The 10,114-nt window shown below is 42.1% G+C and overlaps 1 protein-coding gene across 1 annotated transcript in view; it reads right to left on the reverse strand.

Moving 5' to 3' along the window:
* Positions 1-10,114, reverse strand: part of LOC122789742 (MORC family CW-type zinc finger protein 4-like) — an 844,690-nt gene that overhangs the window by 698,489 nt on the left and 136,087 nt on the right. The gene's annotated exons all lie outside the window — the stretch shown is intronic.

Here is a 10,114-nt window from a genome sequence, read left to right on the forward strand (position 1 = left end):
TTTAGCAAACAGCCTGGGATGCCATCTAGTCCCATACAAGCTGTGTTTTTTTGCCTTGGACAAGGCTTTGATGATCTGTTCTTCAGAGGAGGTACATCATGCTTGCTCAACCTGGGTGACTAAGTCAGTCTTCAGAGCTGTGGATTATGGCAAGGCAGTCAATACCGCCTACCTCAATCTGGGCAAAGCCTTTGATACCATTCCCTACTCAGGAAATAATAAACCCACCAAACTAGGCATCAATCCAAGTCAGACTGCCGACCAGTCACAAGTGGAGTCCCACAGGGATCGGTCCTAGGGTCCTCTCCTGTTTGACATCTACTTCTCAGAAGTCCAAGCCAACACAGAGGGACTCTGGATGACCAAGTTTGCAGATAAATGCAAGCTAAGAGCCATTACTAACTCCCCAAGTGATGCAGACATCCTACATAAAATGTCTCATTGAGACCACTGACCATGGTGTCAAAACCATGGCCTTAAGCTTAATGCCAAAAATGCATAGTCATACCCTTTGGGAAAAACTCAGTTCCCACTAAATTACCACATCGATGGGAGCCCACTGAACACTAAAGTGTTACAAGACATACGGGGACACAGGTGGACAGCAACCTCTCCTTCGACCACCACATTGCCACTGTGGTCAGAAAGTCCTTATGTGGCACATCTCATTAACAAGGGTTTTGCATCCAGGAAGAAAGTGGTCATAGTCTCTCTCTACTCCACCCTCATTAGGCCAATCAAGTATAACGCACCATTTGGTATGTAGCTCACTAGAAACATGCTACAGCTGGAAAGGCCACAAAAGTACCTCACGAAGAGGATCCTAGGCCTTTAAACACATGTACCAAAATGGACAGACTCAAACAATTCCAGCTAGTCTCCATCTCATATAGTCTAATAAGAGGCGACCCCTGCTTGACTTATAAAACCATGTCTGACCCAGCTCTATTAGAAATGCTACGTCTAAAGAAATCCCAATCCCTTTGCACCATACACTCCAGAAACCTCAACCACAAAGTTCATCCCGGGATCACTCCACTGGCACTACTTGATACAGGCACTGGGAACTAATGTCGGGCAGCACAATGCCAGGACACTTCTATGGGCCAAGCTTGTAAAGGCTCCAGGGCCATTAGCCTAGTAAAAACCTATGAACCTATGCAGGATGGGGAAGGGGAGTTGGGGTAAGGTCCAACAGATTTGGATGTGATGAGGGGTGACATTTTCGCCATACCCATCAGTTAGTAGGTTTGCCATCTCTGTGGCGTCAGTGTACGAGCGATACTGCTGGGTCACTAGTTCTGTAAATGCTTGGGTCCTACCTTTTAGGCTACATATGTAGCTGTAAGAGGCCTTATGGTTATCCTTGGCAGTGCTAGCTATGTTTTTCTCAAAGAGGCCCTTGTACAATTTGGCAAGTTGCTGAGGAGGGTGTTTTTCCAATGTTGGGGTCTCACCTTTGTTTTTTTGGACAGCAACTTTTTGCATTTATTGTAAAGTTTGTTGACACTGGATGTCCACCAAACAGGCTTGTTTTTACTTGGGGCTCTGGCTTTGAATCTTTCTGGTACAGCCAAATCTACACACTTACACAAGTGTAAGCTTTGGTGTAGTTAACACTTCCAGCTGGGATTGGGGCTCGCAATGCATTTATACTTTCATCTAGGAGGGTATAGATTGCCTTTCAATTTTTTAGTCCGATTTCACCCTTTGCAAGTTATGGTGCTAGTGCCAGCCTGAAGGTGACTGTTTTGTGGTCAGATTTAACCTATGAGGATTCAACAGTTGCAGAAGTGCATCAGTTTGACATGTTAGCGAGGACTAAATCTAGTATGTCAGTTCCTCTTGTTAGGGCAGGAACAATTTGTTTCCAAGGCATCTGAGTTAACAGTCAAGGAACTTTCGGGCTAGTAGGTTAGGCCTGCCATACGTTTCCCCACTTGACTGGGGGGGGGGGGGATAATTGAAATCCCCCATAACCAGACTGTGTGGTAATATCTGGATTGTCTCCAGTTTGGTCAAGTAGGCTTCATATGCGTAATAACCCATGGAAGTGGAATCTATAACTGGCTATGACTTCAATAGGTTCATAGGTAGGTACTAGGCTATCTGCCTGAAGGCATTTATAAGCCTAGCCGGAATGGGTTGTCTTTTGCCACCCCCTTAGATTAGTTCCCTGTGCCTCTGCCCAGCAAAGCCATTGAAGTGATCCCTGGGGTAAAGTTGGTTTCCCATCAACTCATCAAGGTTTCTCTTGAAGAGGGTTAGCGAGGAGCTCTGCCTAATGTAGATTGGAATCTTGTTCCAGAGCATGGGAAGTCTCTGGGACAGAAATCTATCCCTCCAGCATGTCCTATTTATTGGTGTGGTGAGGTTTAGATCCCTGGAGCATGTGGCTCGAGGGGATATGGTTTTCTTTAGGTGGAACATGTCCATCAATTCTGGGTTGAACATGGCCTTTTATGTGAGGCAGAGATCACCTCTGAGTACGCAGTATGCAACAGAGTACAGCTGGAGTTTCTTCAGTCGAGCTGCATGGGGCATCTGCTTGAGGCCAGTGATCCTCTTCATGAGGTACTTCTGCAGCAACTGGAAAGACTACAGGTGTCTTGTAAGGTACGTCCCTAATAAGGCAAATCAACACACACACACACACACACACACACACACACACACACACACACACACACACACACACACACACACACACACACACACACATCTCGTGATGTAAGGGTTTATGTTCAGGCTGGTGAGCTTGTCTACAATACCTAAGTGGTGAATGGTGCCGAAGGCCTTTGCGAGGTCTAGGTTAGGCTGTGTGGACCATCTTTCCCTTGTCTATAGCCTTGGTAACTGTCTCAAAGAAGTCCAACATGTTTAGGAGGCACGATCTTCCCTTAAAGCCGAAATGAGTAGGGTCCAGTGTTTGGAGAGTTTCTAATGTCTCTGTTAATGAGATCCATGATGATGCACTCCACAGCTTTACAAACCAAGCTAGTCAGGCTTATAGAGCAATAGTTCCCGGGGTCTGTTGTGGCTCCACCTTTGTGTAGTGGAATAACCATTGGTGTGCACCACTCTGTGGGCACATAGCCTGTGGAGAGGCTGAGTTTAAACAGTGTGTTTAGGTGAGGGGTTAGTTAATATTTGAGCTTGTGTGGGACGCAGCCTGACACCCCGTCCGGTCCCACTGATTCTGTGTTTTTGGCTTTGGAGGGGGCAGTTTTAACAGAGTGTCTGATTTCAGGGGCACTACATTCTTCTGGTATAGTTATGGGCCCTTTTGGGGGTGAGAGGGGGTGGTTTGCTACATTGGTCGGTTCAGTGTATTTTGTGCCATTCTGCACCATCTCTGAGCAGATCTGAGAATTGCCACTTAGATTCTTGACATAGCTAAAGAATGCCTTGTGGTTATCTTTGGAGTCCATGGCAATTTTCTTTCAAAGCTAGCCTTGGATGATTTTCTGAGGGAACGCAGTTTCTTGAGGATACTGATCAGGGATATCTTCCCTTGGGATTTTACTCTTTTCTATACTAGTTTCCTCCTATTGTATAGTTTATGGCAGGGGTCCACCAGACTGGTTTCCTTTTCTTGGAGGAGTGAGTCTTGGCTTTGTTTGGGATAGAACGATCCATGCATTCTTGTAGGTGCACGTAGAGTGCATTAGTAAAGGATTTTGCAGCTTGGACAGTGTTCTCCTTTAGCATGGGGGTTTGAAACTTCCCACTTCGGTCTTAAGTAACGTGAAGTTTGCTTTTGAAGTTTTCCATGGTTGTTTCTTTGACCAGGGGTGGTGGCGGAAAGTGGATATCCAGAGTGATTAGTGTATGGTCAGATCTAGCCAGGGAGGGGTTGTCCTCTGGTGTGGAACACCAGTCGCCCATGTTGGTGATGAAGAGGTCCAATATGTTGTCACCTCTGGTGGGGGTGTTTATCAGTTGGATCCAGGGCATTTGAGTTTAAAAATTCTAGGAAATGTTGGGCAAGGGAGTTTGTACTCCAGTAGTTCTCCCAGTTAATGTTTGGGTAATTGAAATCACCCAGTATCAGGGTGTTTGGTAGGACCTTTATGTTTCCCAGTGTTTCCATGAATGCAGAGTGGGGGTCCTGGGACATGGTGGGTTATCTGTACCAAGCTATAATTTGAATAGCAGTAGCAGGGAGTCTTACCCATTGTAACCTGAACTTGAGTAGCTCAATGAAGCTGTCCAGTCTAACTAGACTGGAGGTGAATTTCACTTCAATATAGATAGAAACCTTTGGTTGTCGCATGTTCATTTTGCAGTCTGAAGGTGTGGAAGGCAGTGTAGCCTTGCAAAGCCAGGGTACTCAGAGGTCTTGAACCAGGTTATATATATACATATATATGTGTATCTCTCTCCAGTATAACTTATATAGATGTATAACATTTGCATATCTAAAATCAACACACACACACACACACACACACACACACACACACACACACACACACACACACACACACACACACACACACACTTTTGAGCTGCAATAACATTTACACCACTGTGCAGGTGTCTCTCTGCTGAATAACTTCTGCATTTTTCATTTCTGGTGCCACTATATTACATTACAACAGAGTAATGAACATTTGTTTTCAGTTGCTATTTGAAATGAATTCTCTAAAAATGAACTCGGGATGCACCACTTTTCCAATGAAAGCAGTTACCAGCCAACATTCCTGAGCTGCTCCAAACAGAATGAATTAGAAGGTTCCAACTCAGGTCAATGAAAATAAATGGCATATATGGAATCAATGCATATAAAACAGTGGTCAAGTGTTGTGATGTGGGAGTACTGGTGGATAACTGAACAATACTGAAATGGAGGAAAAAATGTATAATGTATGAAGATTAAAACAGAAAACGTTCTTGAATATTTATTACTAATGTGATCTCAAACTGGACGTTGAAGGACAACTATATCCTAAATACAACATTTCCTTTCCTCAGAGTGTAATTTCATCCCTAGAGTTTGATCTCCATACTTTCACATTGTAAAAAAGCATGAATTAACAGTTTGTCTCACTCTGGCATTTCTATGCTAGTCTTTTAGTACACACCACAGTAAGGCACATGAAATCTCACGATCCTTTCCTTAGGAATTAGCTTAACTTTGCTTCACAATACCTACCACAGATGAAAGCATAAACTGCAGCAAGGTAACTATCTACTTCACACCCAGTCAAGTCAAAAGTTAATCGGGCTCAAAATTCACGACTGATTCTGCAGCTGTCATAAAAAGCGGCATTCTCTCCCTTTCCTGGGGCTGTCAAACTGTTAACGTTTTAGTCAGAAGAAATTAAAATGCAACAACCACGGATAGCAACTTCACTAATTAGCTAAACTTGAACAAGAAACACTGGCTGACTAAAGAGAAGGAAACTGGAAGTGAAACAATATCCCTTTTTAAAAAAAGTGATACATTATTTCAATTATTTCTTTATTCTTTTTCAAGAACTAGGAAGCACACGTTTAAAGGTTACGGCGAAAAAGTCTTACATTTTTAGAGTATTCTCAAACTTGACAGTAATTCCTACTACTAGCATTCTAAATAAATGGGACTATAATCACATTAGCTGTGACCTCACAAAGCATTACAAGCAGCAAGTAACTTTTTAAGAAAAAATGATTATGCCTGCATGTCTGCACCCTCCATAAGGGCATTCAGGGTTAGGAAAAGTTAGAAGTAGTGAACCGTTACTGTGCTGCTGGCACATTTGGATTGAGTATACTTTCGTCATGATATAAAAATACATTATTATTTTTCATATTATTCGTGGCACTAAAAGTAAAATCAACTGATCACTGCTAAAATATGTATTCAACAAATGTACATTTTTAAATTTTGACTAATGAAACAATGGCAAACTAGGCAATAGCACTAGATGTAATCTTCTGCATAACACAACCCTAAGGAAAACTGCAGCCAAGACCAGACGCACAAGTCTTAGCTTCCCTGTAGCCAAGACCAGACGCACAAGTCTTAGCTTCCCTGTCCTCCTCTTCATCCCAATATCACCAGTGTTCAGATCTCACAAAATCATAACATACCATGCTAGCACAAAGTCCCACAATACTAGTACAACCGATCACAAAATACAAAAAAGTCATGCCATACAAGTACTCTGTTTAAGTCCGTTTATCACTTCTGCACATTAACTACAAAATCAATGCAGTTTAAAAAGTAATACTTGTATAATATTTTGTTGTATTGTACTTGTCTAACAAACCAAAGACAAAAGTACTTGGTGCAGTGTTTGCTGTCCTTTTCCTCACAAATTCATCAGTCCATTTCTTCCCCCATTTTCTACATGGGGTCAGGGTATTGTTTTAACTGTCACCATCTCTCTTGATTCAATGCCACACTCATGCCAGACTGTCGGATCTTCTTTAACACAATCCATCCACCACTCTGGGGAATCCTAGTTTCCTCTTACCTTCTTCCCATCTGTCTCAAATCTACTTCACCAGATTGTGTTCCGTTTTTCTGCACGTCCAAACCAGAGTAATCTGTTCCCTGATCTTTTCTGCAACTGGAGCTACTTTATGGGACAGATGATGAAATCAGGACACAAGAGACAAGAGCAGAAACCAGTATGCATCCAACCACCCTTTTTAGGCTTCCTCATCTGCTCTGCTTTTACTGCCCAGATTTCTGTGCCATATAGTACTGGTCACACCACTGTCTTATACACCTTACTTTTCAGCTTCTTTGGTACTCTTCTGTCATTGACTACAGACGATATAAATCAGTTGGCTGCAGCCCCTCATTCTAGCTTTGACCTCTTCATTTCAGATTTCCATTCTCAACCACCCCTCCAGATAACTGCAGTTATTTACCTGTTCTATCTTCCCTTCTATCTCAATTCTATGCTTCTTCCGATTCTCCAATTTGCTACCATTACCATTGTCCTATCTGTGCTTAGTTTCATCTCATCTGCCTTCAGTTTTGCATTCCAGTCCCCTATCCTTTGCTCAAGTTCTTGCACAGAGTCTGCCTGTAATGCCATATCATCGCATACAGCAATTTTGTTAATCTGTCCCCCTTCAGCCTGTTCACTAATGCTGTCCATCACAAGTATGAACAGCACTGTGCTCAAAGCTGAACCCTGGTGCACACCCACTTCTACTGGGAGCCTCTCTGTCAGAAAGAACACAGTTTGCACTAAAGTCATTTTCCCTTGTATATAGCCCTGCACTCATTCCACCAATGTTTCTAGGACTTCAGACCACAGCAGTACTGCCCAAATCAGCTTTCTTAGGACCTTATCATATGCTTTCTCAAAGTCCAGGAATGCCCAGTTAGACTCTCTCCTCATCTTTAGCTTCTTCACATCAGTTTTTCTCACTGGAAACATCAGATCAGTTGTGCTGCATCCTGAACTTGAATCCATACTGCTCATCTGCCATTCTTCTGCTCTGTGTATTGTTTTTCAATCACCCTCATCACAACATTCAAGCAATGTGACAGGAGTTTGATGCCTCTGTACTGCCCACAGTTGTGGATGCCCCTTTTATTCTTGTACTGTACAGTGGCATGAGAATGCTTATTCACCAGTCATCTGGGATATGACACTCTCTACACACTGGTATGAGTACCCTCAAGAGCCATTTTCCCCCCATCTCACCCGGCATCTTTATCCTACTTATTTGACCTCACCACTGCCTTCCCTGACTTGATTTTGCTTAGTGCTATTCTTACTACTTCTAGGGTGGGTTCCTCTTCTCTCATTGTAGGCAGTTTCTGGGGCAGTACAGCTTCTGCAGGGTTTTCTTCATTCAGAAGCTGCTGGAAATGCTCCTTCCATCTATATGGGATGCCCTGTGAACTGGTAAGCAGGTTGTTGCTGGCATCAGTTATGACAGCTCCTTTCCTCACAAATTCCACAAAAATCAAAAATACATTGATCACCTCCACTGCAAACACAACCCACTCGGAACATAATGATCCACTTACAAAGAGATGGGAACAGGCACACCTATCCTTTTTCTGCCACAGCATAACATTTAAAAAAGACACATTTTTAAGTGTACAAAACGAGGTTTACCACCATGTAAAACAGTAGTGCTAGATTTGTCACTGGACATCCTGAAGGGAGAGGATGCATCAGAAGTGTATCACAGAAAAATGAGTGTATAATCCAAACTATTACTAGGAGAATTGTATGGCAAACTGATGGATTTAGAAGTTGGGAATGAAGAAGAGAGACCAGAGTAAACTGGCACTTGTACTGCCATGTGTGTTCTGCACAGGCCATTGACTAATATGGTGAAAAATATACAAGAGATGACTTAACACTGACACAAGATACCTTCTGCCTGCTACATTTACCACAGCTCAAATTTTAACCAGTATTAAGCAGTAGACAAAATGCAGTTCATTTTTTTACCATGTGAAATTATGCATTTCACATCTTTGGTTACATGAAAAAGGATTCTGTAACCATCAACCATACCCTTCTCAACAAACTCTCTCAGTTTTAGAGGAAACACTAACAGCTGGTTTCTCAGCAATCTAAAAAGCAAAGAACCCTTCCAAGTCCATAGCAATGTCATACTCTACTACTGGTAATCAAAATTCAGGTGTACTGCAAGGGTCTGTACTAGGCCTTCTTCTCTGTTAATGATCTTCCCCGTGAGCGAGTCAGTGAGCGAGTATGCAGATGAGATGCTGCTCCTGCAATCCAGTACTAACCACTCCGACCTGCAAACCCAAGTTACAGGGCAACAATTTCACTCAATTATGCACCAGGTTCACTAACAAACTAGTTAACTCCAAGAACATCATGTCATGGTCTTTGCCTCAGCCAAGAAATTACCCATTATTTCTCCTAGTCTCTTAAAAGATCTTAATGGGAACATAATTTCTAATTTCAACGGAGAGGTACCCAAGACTAACATCAACCCTACCCATTTCTTTAACCCACACAAATCCTTGCTCGATTAAACTATGTTAACAGATCAGTCACCTCCTTTTAGCTGCTGCTAGCAGTGCCATTGTTAAAAAAAAATTAATACTTAAACCTGAATACAGTTGCCCTTTTCTGGTTTCCAGGTTATGCAATCAGCCCACAATACTCACAGAACACAAGACTGCCAAGAATAAAATCTGCAGATTCATTCTATTACTAGACCCCAAAATACACTACTGCAATTTACTAAAAGTACTCTAATTTAGAAAGTGTTAAAATGTGATCATTGCTCAAAATTTACAGTGAAACTACCTTTACAAGACAACTCATTTGTACTCAGACGTACAAAGGGCAACGGTTTCATTCTAGTATGCAGTCCATTTAAAACCACTGTAGGTGAGACTGTCTTCTCTACACTGGGACCTACTATCTGGAATCACCAGAATACAGCAGTCAAAAATTTAGAAACCATTATTCAAAAATGCACTTTTACTGCAACTGCTACCAAGAGGATGATTAATTAACTTGGCATCGCATATCATGAATGCAGTAAAATCCCAGTTATCTGGGATTCAAGCAGCCGGCACTCTTAAGCAACTGGTGGTTGATTGGCTCGTATGGTGGCATATAAGCCAGTCAAAGATAGCAAAGCAGAGCCACTTCTACTCAATGCGGAACAGCCCACAGTTCCGCACCGAGTTGAATTCTGCTTTGTGATTTTTGACTGGCTCATATGCCAGTATATAAGCCAATTAAAAATCGCAAAACGTATGTCAAGCAACTGGAAAATGCACTTAACTGGCATCTACCAATCCCCATGGGTGCTGGTTAAGTGAGACTGCTAGAATACAATTAAGAAACTTTTCTCAGATTCTTATAATGTGGCATCTTATACGTAAACATTTTGCCTCTATATACGAATTTGTGTATTATATGACTGATTCCAATGTATTTTATATACATCTTAGCTTGCATTTTATATACATCATTTTCCCCCCAATGCATTCTGATTTTATTCAGATAACATTAAAAGATCCAATCTTACCATGTTCTAAATTTTGCTATCTATTCAATTTGCATATTATCTTGTTGATTTAAGACCATTATGTATTTTCTACAGTTTGAGTTTGGGTTGGGTTGTGGCTGAAAAGGGTCAGACCAGCCCACTTAGCCAG

The sequence above is a fragment of the Protopterus annectens genome, chromosome 15.part0, assembly GCF_019279795.1.
Source record: "Protopterus annectens isolate FY-2018-M chromosome 15.part0, PAN1.0, whole genome shotgun sequence".
In the NCBI taxonomy this organism is placed as follows: Eukaryota; Metazoa; Chordata; order Ceratodontiformes; family Protopteridae; genus Protopterus; species Protopterus annectens.